Raw genomic sequence first — 14,064 nt, 5'->3', positions numbered from 1 at the left:
CGGCCTGGGGAACCTAGGCCCCTCTGGCATCAGATAAGAACTGTGTTTCAGAAAGAGTCCTCTGAGATTAGTGTCCCCCGGTGAGGTCACCAGGAAATGAGAAGCAGGCCCCAGCTTGCCTGGGTGAAGTTGGAGGTGCAGTGTGGATGGGAGTGGGGAGGAATCCCACAATGGGGGATGGGGGGCGGTCCCCAGACCTGAGAGAAAAATGGGGCGCCTGTGGCAGGAGCACCAGAGCCTGGACTTCCAGGAAGAATAAAAGCCACCATCAAGGACACAGTTTAAATCTTCCCTCCCCCAAGAGCCATCTGTCCTAAGATTTACTCATAAAATAAGATAATAATGATAATGAACAGTTATTGCTCTCTTATTCCGAGCCAGACAGTGAACTGAGTGTGCTCCTTGAATTTCCTGATTATCTTCTGATAATCTGCTGATGCTTCACGTTGAGGTGGGAACTAGCACGATGATTCCCACCTTATACATGAGGAAACCGAAGCTCAGAGAAGCTAAGCAACTCATCCAAGTTCACGTGGCTGGCCAGTGCTAAACAGACACAGAATTTCAGTCCAGAGTCCCGTCTCACCCTCCACTGTATCTGTAGCCTCCAGGCGCCGAGCGATGGAACCAAGTGAGTCCCCACTCGACAACGACATTTCATGATGTGCGGAGAACATTGATGTGAAGGGTCAGAAGGTTCTGGTTCTGCTGCCAGATTGTGGTTCTCACAAATCCTCTGGGGCCTCAGTGAGGGGCTGGACTGCGGTGGGGCTGGATCAACACCACATGACACAACTGTTCTGAACTCCCATCTGACTCTCATGAGATGGTTAACAGCAAAAAGAACAATAGTATTATTAGCAAACATTCATGGAGCATTAACTCTGTGCCGGGCACAGTACATGTGCTGTTTCATTTAATCCTCACACCTCTCCTGTGTGGTATTATCCTTAAACGGATGAGAGAGTGAAGCTCAGAAAGGTTGAGCAACCTGCCAAAAGCCACACAGCCAGTAGGAAGTGGGCTGGGATTTGCAATATGATCGGCCCTTGACCACTTGCCTACCCTGCCTTCTCTGGGGTCAGTCCTGCAGCACTTAAATGTTTTGAGAAGAAGGGGTTCCAGGAACCTTTGTCAGAGCTGGAGGGAGACAGGGGAGTGGGGCCTACCTTATCCCCAGAAAGCACTCACTGTTTGCTGTTAACCAGGTGAGATGACAGCCCCCTTTCTTTCAGGCTCATAGAAACTGCTTTTCTCCATCCCTTTCCACTCCACCGTCAATTTATCTCCAGTTACGCTGAGAGCTTCCCAAACACAGAAAACCTCCCATCAGAGGAGGAAGGAGAGAGGCTGCAACACATTTGCCCCACCCGGGAGGGGCCTGGAGCAACAGAGGGGCGACACCAGGCACAGGGACCTGGAGAGTGCTGGGCTTGGCCACCATCTATGAATTCACCAAGTGTTTCTGTGTGCTTACTGGTGTCAGGCACCATTCCAGGGCAGGGCTGTTCCAGGCACAAAGAAGTCCTAATGACTAATTATAATAGCAGGTGATACTGGCGATAATACTCGAATGAACAAAGAGCATTGGGAGCCTTTATTCATTCAATCACTGACTCATTAAAACAAGCATTCATGGAGGAGATGGAAAATAGTTATGCCTGAGGGGGTAGAAAATTTTCATCCGTGAGGTGACCCTTGAACATGGGCCTTGAAGGATGAGTAAGAGTTTTCTGAGGGGAGAAGAGGGAGGCAAGCATCTAAAGAGAGAAAACCACATGAGCAAAGGCATACGGTTGTTGATTCTGTGGAATGCTGTAAAGTGAAGGTTTCAGATACCTTCCCCACACCACCCAAGGTAGCTCTTTGTCTCACATCCTGCCTTAATAAAGATTATTCATTTTTAACATGACCTCATTAGAGGCTCAGATAGGCATGCTGGATAGATGCATGCATGAGTACAGGAATAAATGGATGGGTGGAAGAATTAAGCATGCATGAAGGAAGGAATCTAAGAAAGAATAAATAATAATAGCAGACATGTATACAGTGCTTTCCATGCACCAGGCATTGCTCTAAGCGCTTTATATTTATTAAATCATTAAATCCTCATACAACCATAGGAGGTGGGTATTATTATTGTATGCACTTTACAGATGAGAAAAATAAGGCATGCAAGGTTAAGTAATGTACCCGAGGCCACACAGCTAGGAAGTGGAGGAACCAGGATTTGAACCGAAGCCATCTGGCTCTAGAGGATGCTGCAAACAGGGTCCCAGGAGCAAATGCTGGGAGTTAGTTCCTCATTCATCCAGATGTCTCCTTTCTCACTCCATGAGGGTTTGTTGGCTAAGCCTTCTCCAGAAATGGGCTGTTTCCTTGGAGCAGACCTAGGTCTGGTGGCCAGAGTCAGTGTGGGTGCTGCCCTGGCGGGCTGGGACAGGAGGTGCCTGCGGGCCTTGCACGGGGCAGCTGCAAGGTGCTGAGGATGGGCTGTTCCTTCTTGGGCAGACTAGGCGAGGAAGCAGGGCCTCTGGCTTCCTCAGCAGACAGCGCCCCCGCCCTGGGAGTGCCTCTGTGATCACTGAGCGGGAAGCTGAAAGTTTGCCTTTCAGGTTGATTGTGCTAGCATTTGGGACGAGTCCCCTTCCTGTGAAGTGCATTAACGATTCACTCGGCTGGGCTCTCACCCGGGGAAGGCTCATGGTGAAGTGCCTCAGATTCCCAGGGAATCCTATGAGACATTTTGACATTCTGACTGTCACTGCCAACGTGGGCTGCGAGGGAATTAATTGACATGGATGAAACCCTCAATTTCCAAGGGCTGTGTAATAAAATAAAGGTTATTGTATTATTACAGATTCCAGCACTAATGAAAAAGGGCTCGAGACCATCATCACAGTCGGGTTCGCTTGGTGGGGACTTGCCTTGATTTCCACAGGCAACCATCCTGAAATTTAGGGAATAATCATTTCAATGGATGTTATTCACTGAGCGCTTAGGATACGTTGGGCACTTAATGAAATGGTCTGTGTATATTACGTATTCCCACAACAAATCTGTGAAGGAGGTGATACTTTCATTTCACAGATGAAGAAACTGAGGCTTGGAGAGGTGTAGTGAACATGGCTACTAAGCTGTAGAGTAACAATAGACAACTTTGTGGGTAAACCACATTCTATTTTCTTGAGGATAAGAGGGAATTAAAATACTTGGGCAGGGAGGGTTAAGATGTTGGCCAAGTATCGGGCTTCTGGGTGGTGGAGGATCAGGGATATTTGTGCGCACTTTTCAGACTCTTAAGAGAACACCACTGTCTTTTCCCTCAGACCACAGAAATCCCCCCGATCCATCTGTCTATCCACCCGTACAAAAGAGACCCATCCAGCCATTCATCCAGCCATCATCTAGCCATCATCCAGCCACCCAGCCATCCATTTAGCTGTCCATCAATCCACTCACTCAGTTATCCATCCTTCCATCCATTAGTCATACATTCATGTATTCACTTATTTTTTCAAATCGTGGTGTCTCTGACTGCCCTTCCCAGGCTCCTGTCTTGGAGGAGGTGTTCTCTTCCTGCTGTGACTCAGGTAGCAGGAAGGGGAGAAGAAGTGGGACAAGGAACCAGAGCTCCAAAAATTTGTCAGATCTCTTCAGCTTTCTTGTGCTCAGCCTCCCTATATGTAAAATGGGGATAATATTTGCAAGCCATTGTGAATTTAAAGCAGGCAAGTTGTGTGAGATGCTTTGGAAATAGAAAGGCGCTGCACAGACTTGTCACCATCATCATTATCATTGCGAGTGCAGCATATACTCTAACGTGAAACATCCTGAACTGTGAGAAGTCAGCATCTGTAAAATGATCCATTTCTGATTTTGTTTTACAGAAATTCTGTACAATTTGCAAATATGAAATTACTTAAATCATGCAGTTACTCATATAATAATCAGATCTATTGCATGTCCTCTTGGGGCTACAGGAAGTATCAGGGGGAAGGAATTGGAAGGGGACTTGATAATAAGGGATACTTGCTTATGAAATGTAGGCTTGTCATTCCTGGCTTAATGGATAGAACTCTCCAAAGTTTCTATATATCAGAATGATTCTTCAAGGCATACTCCCTGTTCGGCACAAGGAGAGGATAAGTAATACTCTAAGCAAATATGTGTCTGGGAACCTGGGAGAAGACAAACAATCAAGCTTCAAGATCAGTAGAAACTGCAGGAAATATAGGCCTTTAAGACACCTGCATCAGTCAGCTTACAATATGTTATGCTGCAGTGACAAACAATCCCCAAATCTCAGAGGCTTATGACAAATGAGTTTTCCTCTATTGTGCTACATGTCTGCCATGGAACAGCCGCAGCTCTGCTCCATGTTTTCTTCACTCTGGAGTCCAGAGCACAATGGGTCTTAAAGCTTCCCCTCACATTTTATTGGCCAAAGCAAATCACATGGCCAGCCTGACACCAGTGGGAAGTATATTCCTCCTTCAAAAAGGGTAACCAAAGGAGGAACAGCAAATATTTTGAACAATAAAGTGATGTTCCTATGTTATAGCTGAACTAGAAGGTAGTGTGAACCTCAGAGTGGCTTGGCAGGAGGGAGCCTTTGCAGGAGGAGATGGAAACTTGGGCAGCTTACATTCCCTCTGTGTGTCCATCTCTTCCCCTCTCATCATCCCTGACTCTCTGCACATTTTCTATGTCTTTCAAAGGTCCTTTTTCCTCATGACTTTGGCTTCCTCTTCACGGTCTCTTTGTCCTCTCTTTTCCTTTTGACCATTTGCCTTCTGATCTTGACATAAATTAGCCAGAGATCTTAGGTTCTAGAGTCAGAAACCCAAATCAAACTAGTTTTTAAAAAAGAAAAAGAAAAAAAAAGGAAAGAAAACAGAAAAAAGAAAGGAATTTATTGGTTTATTGGCTCACATAACTGCAAACTCAGAAGTAGCCCTGGCTCTCCACAGAGCTGGGTCTGTGGGCCTCAGTGAGGTTCTTGCCATCTCTCTCTTTTTTCCTCTGTGTTAACTCCATCTTTGAACAGATTCTGCCATCATGGTGACAGGATGGCTGCTATTGCAGGGCCTTTGATTTTCTCCCAATAGTCATTCTCCTCTTCTGCCAACATGGCAGAAGTTTTTAGCTGACCATCAGGCCTCCCTTGCAACTAGGTGTGGTGTAGGGCTAAATTCTGGCTCATGGGATGTAAGCAACAGTTGACGTCTGCAATTTTGGGGGCTGTTCCCTTAAAAGGAAAGGTCATGCTTCCCCCTCCTTTTTCCCACCTTCTGGCTGCCGGCTGGTCATGGTGGTGATGAGAGTAACCCCCAGATGGGCAGAGCAATGAGACAGAAGGAGCCTGGGCTCCTGAGGACTTGGGTGGAGCAAAGCTACTGTATCTCCTTGGGCTTGTATATGAAAAAGAAACAAACTTTTGTCTTGATTAAGCCATGGCTATATGGATATCTTTGTTACAGTTGCCAGATCGACACCTTCATTTATTCAGTTTCCCTTCCTGAACCCATCACTGTGGTCAGGGGATAAAATCTGCTGACTGGCCAGATCTGGGACTGGGGCTCGATTCCTGAATCTAAACTCTAGGGACTGAAAGAGGTGGCACATTTGCTCCCTAAAGATTATGGAGGTGATTTCACCAGAAAAATATGAAAGGAATGCCGGGCAGAGATGGTACAGTGGTGGGTCCCTTACGGCTGCCTCTTTGGTAGCTGTGGTGGGCAGCAGGGGCAGCATGATTCTCCTGTCTTCAAAGCCCTCTGTTCACTTGCTGTAGTGGGTGGGGCTTACGAGGAAGCCTTGGGCGGGGGTTGGTGGGGGCGGCCCACAAAGCAGACGGGTTTCTCTAGGACTGGAAAATGGACCAGGGGGAAAGGTAGGGACTGGCTATGATCTGTGTCTCTGTTCTCCACCCTGGCATCCAACAGTCTTGTCTCTGCAAAATGGCACAAGGACCTTAGTTGGGTCATCTTTGCAGTGCCAAAGGCAAGACAACTTCTTTAAATTAACTGCAAACGCTCAATGGGGATGGACCAGAGTGTTTGTTAACTCCAAATGCCAATAAATGTTGGTAAATAATGCTATTAAAAACATATTATTGCTCTGACACTTCATTATAACATCTTTCCTCTTACTTTTTCCCCCTGTAACATTTACTTTAATAGGCCCCAGCCAAAAGCCAAATACCAATAAAACCGCACCTCGTCTCTGAGAACATCCTCGTCTATGAAATACCCGAAGACTCAGCACTCAGGGAAAAGCCATGGAGCTCTTCCATTGTTTTGTAAACTTTGCAAAATCTGTAGTTCCTGTGGCGGAGGCAGAACTGCATGTTGAATTTGAAATTTTGAAGCTTCAATTGCTTAAAAATATTGTAACCGCTTCTCAAACAGGAAAATTGCATTCAGATTTCCCTCTGTGTTTAACCTCAGACTGGCAAGAGATAGTCTTCAAATTTCCCCAGCAAATGAAAATCACTTTAGGATTGAGATTGCATATAGATAGTTCCTACCACAAGAAAAAGAAAATCTTTAGGAACAAATACAGTCATACATTCTGTGCTGGACCCATAATGTGGAGAAACAGATGGCCATTCTGTTCTATAACCCATAGCGTGAAGGATCTGAGACAAGGACAACGAAGACATTCTTGAATATGCGGTTCAGTCACATCTGAACTATTTCTAAGGGAAATTGCAGTGTCCTGCACCCAATTTTCTTGCCGCCAGCCTCCTGCATGATGCTATGATCCCTTCTTCACTTTTCACGGCAAATTCCCTTTCTCCCCATTGAGGCTCTAGCACTCTGAGACCACCTTCTCTCATCAGTCTTATCACTCATTCAAACTACAGTGTGATTGTTTGCATCTTAAAGGGGACCAATGGGAAGAGGGGCAGTCCTTTACTCAAAGGAATGAACACAGAGGTGAGATTTTAGGGAGTGACAAGTCAGTCTATTACATGAATTATTGAATAGGGGTCTTTCTTTTCTACCCAGAAAATGGATTTTACCTGTGATACATCAATCCACTTTCCTCTCTCCTTCCCTCTCTCCTTCCCTTCCTTCCATCTATTCAAACAAACTTCTCTGGGATGCCTGCTCTATTCCATTCTTTATGCTCTGTGTTGAAGTCCTGAAATGGGGAGTTCCTACAATAAAGGAAAATGAGCCCAGGAAATAATAATCATAATCCTGTAAGTACAATGACCATGTATTGAGGGAATGCTTACTGCATGCTGGAGACAATGTCAGGAACTTCTTTTTTTAATTTTTAATTTTTAAATTTTTTTGCAGGCCATACAGGATGCTAGGATCTTTTCATGGATAGCATTTAATCTTCACAACAACCTGGTAAGGTAAGTAGTATTATTCCCTTTTCACAGATGGGAAAATGGAGGCACCATTTTTTGGCCTAAGGTCACCCAGGGTAAGCATGGTCTGGAGTATCAGTGCTGGCAGCCTGACCTCAGAGCTTTTCGTTCCGGGTGAAATTAGATTCAAATGAGCCTACAGGGTGGGCTTCGAGGGGACAAAGTCCCTGGTGTGCTCTGTGCTACTTGCAGGCTTGTGTTGAGGGCGGCCAGCAAGGAGGACCAGCCCCTTGCTGGGTGTACATGAGCTCTAGGACGGGGGTCCCAGCAGGGCATACCCCCCTCTTCATTCCCCTCCACCCGAAACAGCCCCCTCCTCCTAGGAGCAGACACCAGAAGCTGGCTGTGCCCCAGGCATGGCTCTGGTCAGGAAGAGAGAATCTTTTGTGAGCTGCTGGCCTGGTCTCTGTTAATGCCAATTAGCGCTCCTCCCTGCTTGGAGCGGCGGGGCCAGCAGGCTTCTGTGATCCTGGTGGCTAGGGGTTCTGGCCTAGAAATGCTCAGGATGTGGGACGAAAGTTAGAGTCTGAGGGAGAGACTGTGTCATTGAATGGAGAGGAAATGGGGTTTCACAGAGGCGTGTGAGGCCCTGCGGCCATGACAGGGCAGGGGCCAGACAAAGAGGGAGAGGAGAGAAGGCGTCGTCTGGGACTGCCTCCGCCCCACCCCCACCAACTTCACTGCGTCTGGGCTGTGACTTGGGAGGCTGTTTTTTGTATTTTGTTTTTTTAAATTGATGTGTAGTCAGTTTATAGTGTGTCAATTTTCTGGTGCACGGCATAACATTTCAGCCATAGATATCCATATATTCGTTTTCATATTTTTTTTCATCATAGGTTACTACAAGATATTGAATATATTTCCCTGTGCTATACAGAAGAAACTTGTTGTTTATCTGTTTTATATATAGTAGTTAGTATTTGCAAATCTTGAATTCCCGATTTATCTCTTCCCACCCCCTTTCTCCTTGGTAACAATAAGATTGTTTACTATGTCTATTTCTATTTCTGTCTTTGTAGATGAGTTCATTAGTATCTTCTTTCTTTCTTTTTTTAGATTCTACGTATAAGTGATATCATATGGTATTTTTCTTTCTCTTTCTGACTGACTTCACTTAGAATGACAATCTCCAGATCCATCCCTGTTGCTGCAAATGGCATTATTTTTCTTTTTATGGCCGAGTAGTATTCCATTATATAAATATACCACAACTTCTTTATCCAGTCATCTGTCAATGGACATTTAGTTTACTTCCATGTCTTGGCTATTGTATATAGTGCTTCTATGAACATTGGGGTGCATATATCTTTTCGAATTAGAGCATTGGGAGGCCGTTCTTGAGAGGCGACATTCTTGGGCTTGTGGGGGACTCTGGGAAGAGTTCTTCTGGAAGCTCAGCTCTCCCGGGTTAAGAGTACCCTGCTCTACCTTAGAGCAAGCCCAGAAAATTGGCCTCAGACTCCCCAGTGGGCCACAATCAGTGGCTAGGGGTGGGGTAAACTTGAGTGAATGGTATCAAGTTAGCAAACTGAGTCCTTATGAAGAGCTTGAAAGACCTGGTTGCCCCTTTATGAGGCTGTCATTGGTCTCCTGGGTGGGTACGGCTGAGGGACTCCTGCAACCTTGTGGCCAGGGAGCTGGCCCCATGTCAGCTTGCCACGGCTCTCTCCTGACTGTCTGGCCCCTCACACTCCCTCCTTGCCCTCTGGCCCCCTCCATCTGTCCTTTTTGTCCAAGAGTGTGTTTCCTCTGGCCCTTCTCTCTCCATCAAGCTTGCTTGGCTGGTCAGCCCGCCAGCAGGGGTGATCATCATCCAATGTCACATTTCCAGCCCTCACTTGGGCTCATGACCCAATGTCCTCCTGCTTCCCACGGGAGGGCTGCCTGCATGGTCGCTGCCGAGCAAGCAGCTGTGGATGATGCCCGGGAGCCCGTGTGTGTTCATCTCTCCCCCGGCTCCTGGCTCCAGCTCCACCTGCTCGCCCAGCTGCTCTCCAGTGACTCACCCAGGTGTCCCAGGGGAATGGTTTTCTAGAACCCTATCCTGCAGGTTCAAGAAAATCACTTCCCCTTCCAAACACAGAGCTTGCCCTACTGTCTCCTACTCCTTGCTGGGAGCCTTTCTGAGAAGGACATGAAGGGACAGGGACAGGGCGTCTCCCATTGGAAGGTGCTTGGACCAAATTTCCCATCCTTGACTCCCCAGTCTGTCTCTTCTTCCTGGTTATCTCCACTTTCTTCTTAGTGGCTTCTCCAAACTCCCTTGGTAATAGCTACTTCCTGGCCCCACATCCCTAGGAAATGGACAATAATATCAAGGTGAGGAAGGAAGTCTAGAGAGTGACAGAGACCTTGTATTGGCTTCTCCAGCCCCAGACTCAGCCCTTTTCTGCCCCTGCAGGATGAGGGAACAACTGATCATTTTTCCCAGGACCCAAAAAAGAGCTCACCAGCTCTCCACCCTCCCTGAGGACGGCCAGCCCTGCCCTCCTTCTTCCTTGCTGAATCTTTCATCATCACTGCCTGGTCGTTTCCTTAGAGGACTTTAGGTGCCAGGCCTCAGGGGCTGAGAAGGAGCTTTGAGAGCCAGAGGCACCATTTCTTCTTACCCATTGGCCACAGCCCCCACCCTGTCATTGGGGCGGACAGGTGCTGCTTTGCCAACAGAGGTGTCACTGTAGCTTTCTGCCAGCTTGTCACTTACCTCTCCCAGGGAAGGAGTGGGTGGCTGGGCCAGTCATTGAGCCTGACCCTGCCCTTCCAGGAGGTGCTGCTACCACCTACCCACAGCTTCTGAGGAAGGAGAGGACCCCTGTCAGGGACTGCTCCCATGTTCCCGCAGCTTGAGATACATAGCACATCCCTGCCTACCCCCAGCCCCCAAGGCTTGGGTCACAAGATTCTAGAGAAGCTACTCCCTGCACCTGGTGGGAAGAGACTGGTGCCATGGCAAACTGGAGATCCTAAGCCCTGGCACTGGGGGCCTCTGGCATCTAGATATCCCCTCCATACTGCAACATGGGTTCTTCCCCTTAGACTAGTCCCATGTACAGGCCCCTGGGCCTTTACACATGCTGTCTCCTCTCCTCTCCCTTCCTCTGCTCTTCTTTCCTCTCCTCTCTCTCTATTCTGTCTAAACCCTGTCCACACTGGAGGGCCAAGCTCAAACTCCACCTCCCCCAAGGAGCCTCCCTTGACTACTCTGGCCCACAACAAGAGCTCGTTCCTCTGAGCACTCACAGCTCACAAAACAGAACTAAATTCTGTAGTATCTCTCATCACATACTAGTCTTATTTTTCCAATTATCCTGTCAGTCCCTTGAGGATGGGAGATCATAGTTGACCCCTTTTTGCCTCTCCCAGTGCACTAGAGAAGGGTTAGAGTTTTTTGGAACTCAGCCATTATTGACTGGCTAATTGGAACCTGCTGGAGTTGTGTGTGTGTTTAGTTTTAATGTGTCTGCGTATATGTTTGATGTACATGTTTGTACACATATGTAGGGAGTGTGTTCATGCATATAAATAAGATTCACATACACGTACCACATGTATAAATGGTTTAATTCATCCAGCAAGCATTATTGAGACCCTGTCACAGCTGGGGACTGTGCCAGGTGCTAGAGATACAGTGGTGTGTACAGAAATAGACTGTCCCGGGCCCTCAGAGCTGGGAAGAGAGAAGCAATAACAATAATGTGAGCGAAGTGTTGTGATAGGGGAGCACACAGCAGGGGCACTGACTTTAGCCAGTCTAGGAAGGCAGGTCAGGGAAGGACTCAGAGAGAAAGGAATTCTGACTGAGACTTAGAGTCTGTTAAGGGCTGAGCTGCATCCCTCTGTTAGATATGCTCAAGTCCTAACTCCTAGTTCCTGAGAATGTGACCTAATTTGGAAACTGAGTCTCTGTTGATGTCATCAAGTTAAGATGAGGTCACACTGGATTGGGATAGGCCCTAATCCCATGACTGGTGTCCTTATAAGAAGAGGGAAATTTAGAGACAGACATGGGAAGAACACTGTGTGGCTACAGAGGCAGAGGTTGGGGCGATGTGTCTACAAGTCAAGGAATGCTAAGAATTGCAACCCCCGAAGCTCAGAGAGAGGCATGAACAGATTCTCTCTCTGAGACCCCAAGAAGAAACCAACCCTGCCAACACCTCAATTTCAGACCTCTGGCCTCCAGAACCGTGAGAGAATAAACTTCTGTTGCTATAAGCCACCTAGCTTGTGATACTTTGTTACTGCAGCCCTGGGAAGGCACTAACAAGGAGGCGTACTGGGCTAACTAGGAATCTACCAGGTAAGGAAAAGGAGGGACGAGGGGGTCCATCACAGGGACCAGACTACACAAAAGCATGGCGGAGAGAAACAGAAAGTTCAGTAGGGCTGGAATGTTCCCCAGGAGACAGGAATGGGGAGGGTTACGTGTTACAGTGTCTATGTGTGTACATATGGTTTGCATGACTGTGATTGTGTGTCTGTGAATAGTTTGTGTGTTCATGTGCTTTTTGGAGTTCTGCATGTTTCCTCTGCTTTTGTAATCTGTGGATTTCTCCACACTCTCACACAGTATGTGTGTGTCTTAACCTGTGTGTGTGTGTGTTTTACGTATCAGTGCCTGTGTTTGGATGGCCTGCAGGTGCGCAAAACCCAAGGCAGTGGATTCGTGCCTGATCACAGCAAGTTTTGAAGCCACACAGAACCCAGGTTTCTTGTCTAAATGGTTGGTGCTCACTGTGGATGACAAAAACCTGGTCGGACTGTGTAGTGACTCAAGTAGACACGAGGCACTCAGAGCTTACCTGCCCTGGTTCAGAAAGAGCCTCCCAAGGCAGAGAGGATGGTGCCTGGACTTCACTGGTTAGCAAAAGGCATATGTGGAAGAGAACTCAGTCCTCCAGTTTGAAAGCTGGACGTGGCCTTTGAGATGGCTCAGATTCCTATGCCCCTTAGCCCAGCCTCTGTGCTCCTGGGGAGTCCTCAAAACTAGCCCATGAAAGGGCTCCCTGTGATTTGGCAAAATACACACCTGCCTGGAAAACATCTTCTTAGGGGAACCCTGAGCCCTAGACAAGTGTTGCTGCTCAGAGGAGGAATCAAGGAAAGGGCCACCCTTATTCCAGGCCCTCCTGGGAGGACATGCAAAAGTTGGGTACGTGTGCATTTCTCCAGAAAGAGACAGTGCCTGGCTTTCATCACAACTAGAGGAGTTCTGACCCAGGAAATCTAAGAACCGTTTCTCTGGTCTAGGCTGACATTGAGGGTGTGAGTGTATGCATGGTATGTGCAGGTGTGTGCAAGCATGCGGAACTCCCAACCTGCTTCCTCTCCGAGAATATGGTTGGATCAGGATGTCAAGTGCAGCCCCAGGCTCCGCCAGCTGCTGCCATGGTCAGAACACAGGGGGCTGTCCTTGACAGGGCTGATAGAACAGACAGAGCCAGTGTTAAGGACGGGAAGGGAGGGGTTGAGGCTGCTGCTTTCAGGAGGAGGTTTGTAACCTAAAGGAGCTCCTTGAGATCAGCTACATGGCTAACCAGCCCTTAGATGGTTCACGTTCAGGATGAAGCGTTGTAAGTGCAGCAGAGTAAATGTATGGGTGGTGATGGGAGGAGAGGGTGCACAGGAAGAATTAATCAAGTTTCTGTGGAAGGAATTGAGGCTGTTCAGGACCTTGGTCAGTACCCTCAGGGTTCCTGGAGCACCAACTTTTCTCTGCTTATTTCCAGCCTGCCCTATGTTAATACCTCTGGGTTTGGTGGAGGTGCTAAGTGGCCCTGCCTGTAAAGTTCACAGTAGAGTTGAGGGCCTCACTGGGGCTACAAAAGTTTCTGAGAAGCTGGGAGTGGAGAAGGAGGGCCCCTCACAGGTAACTAGGTGTGCTGATCCCCAAAAGAATAATAAAGGAAGATCTCCCAGGGCTTGGGGCTGGGGATGGAATGCAGGCGTAATGGGGGAGGGCCTGGCTTTAGACTCGGTGGAGGGCAGGAGGGAGAGGAAGTGCCTATGGCTTGGGTTGTGTTCTTTGTCCTTCTCACCTAAGACACTGGGCTGAGCCAACCTAGGCCTTGCCATCCCTGCCCAACCAGACACTCATCCTCCTGTGGGCTCCCCAAACATTCCAGTATTAGGGGCTTCCCTGAGGCTGTTCTCTGAGGCCTCTTCCATATCCCTTTCCTCTGCTGCCCACTCCTTTCCCGTGCCTGCCTGCTGCCATCACAACCCCCGATCCTGCCCTCTACACCCCCATTGTGTCTGGCAGGACTTCACTACTAATGCTGTGTCGAGGACCCTCTGGCTCCCAGACATGAGAGCTCTTCTGCCCCTTCTTTCCAAAGAATGTTCTCTGAGCAATTAATTAACCTCATTGTGTCCTTTCTGTGGAGCCCAGTAGAGGGAGGGAGGAGGAGAAGCACCTTATTCCTTGAGGACAGTCAAGTGGACGTGTGGACCCAGGCAGCTGCTGCCAGCCCCTCCCCACTTTGGAGTTGGCTACAGAGGGAGAAATGGGGTCGTGCATGCTTTCAGCCCTGGTGGAGTCTCCTTACGTCCTGACAAAGGCCTTTATAATCTGCTTCTTCTCATTGTTTCCACCCTTTCCCCGACCCTTCTCCAGGCAAATTCTGTGCAAAGGACTTGAGGAGGTATGCAGATGAGTGTAGAGGAGCACAACC

At 48.1% G+C, this 14,064-nt stretch overlaps 1 long non-coding RNA gene across 2 annotated transcripts in view; it reads left to right on the top strand.

Moving 5' to 3' along the window:
* The window catches only part of LOC140689429 (uncharacterized), a 76,520-nt gene that overhangs the window by 19,770 nt on the left and 42,686 nt on the right, over positions 1-14,064 (top strand). For both annotated transcript variants that reach the window (XR_012064365.1, XR_012064364.1), the window contains exon 2: positions 7,314-7,375. This is a non-coding gene — a long non-coding RNA (uncharacterized lncRNA). The remainder of the gene's footprint in view (positions 1-7,313; positions 7,376-14,064) is intronic.

Source organism: Vicugna pacos, chromosome 3 (genome assembly GCF_048564905.1).
Source record: "Vicugna pacos chromosome 3, VicPac4, whole genome shotgun sequence".
NCBI lineage: Eukaryota > Metazoa > Chordata > Mammalia > Artiodactyla > Camelidae > Vicugna > Vicugna pacos.
The sequence above is the reverse complement of the archived record's forward strand: the minus strand, read 5'-3'. Positions and strand labels throughout refer to the sequence as shown.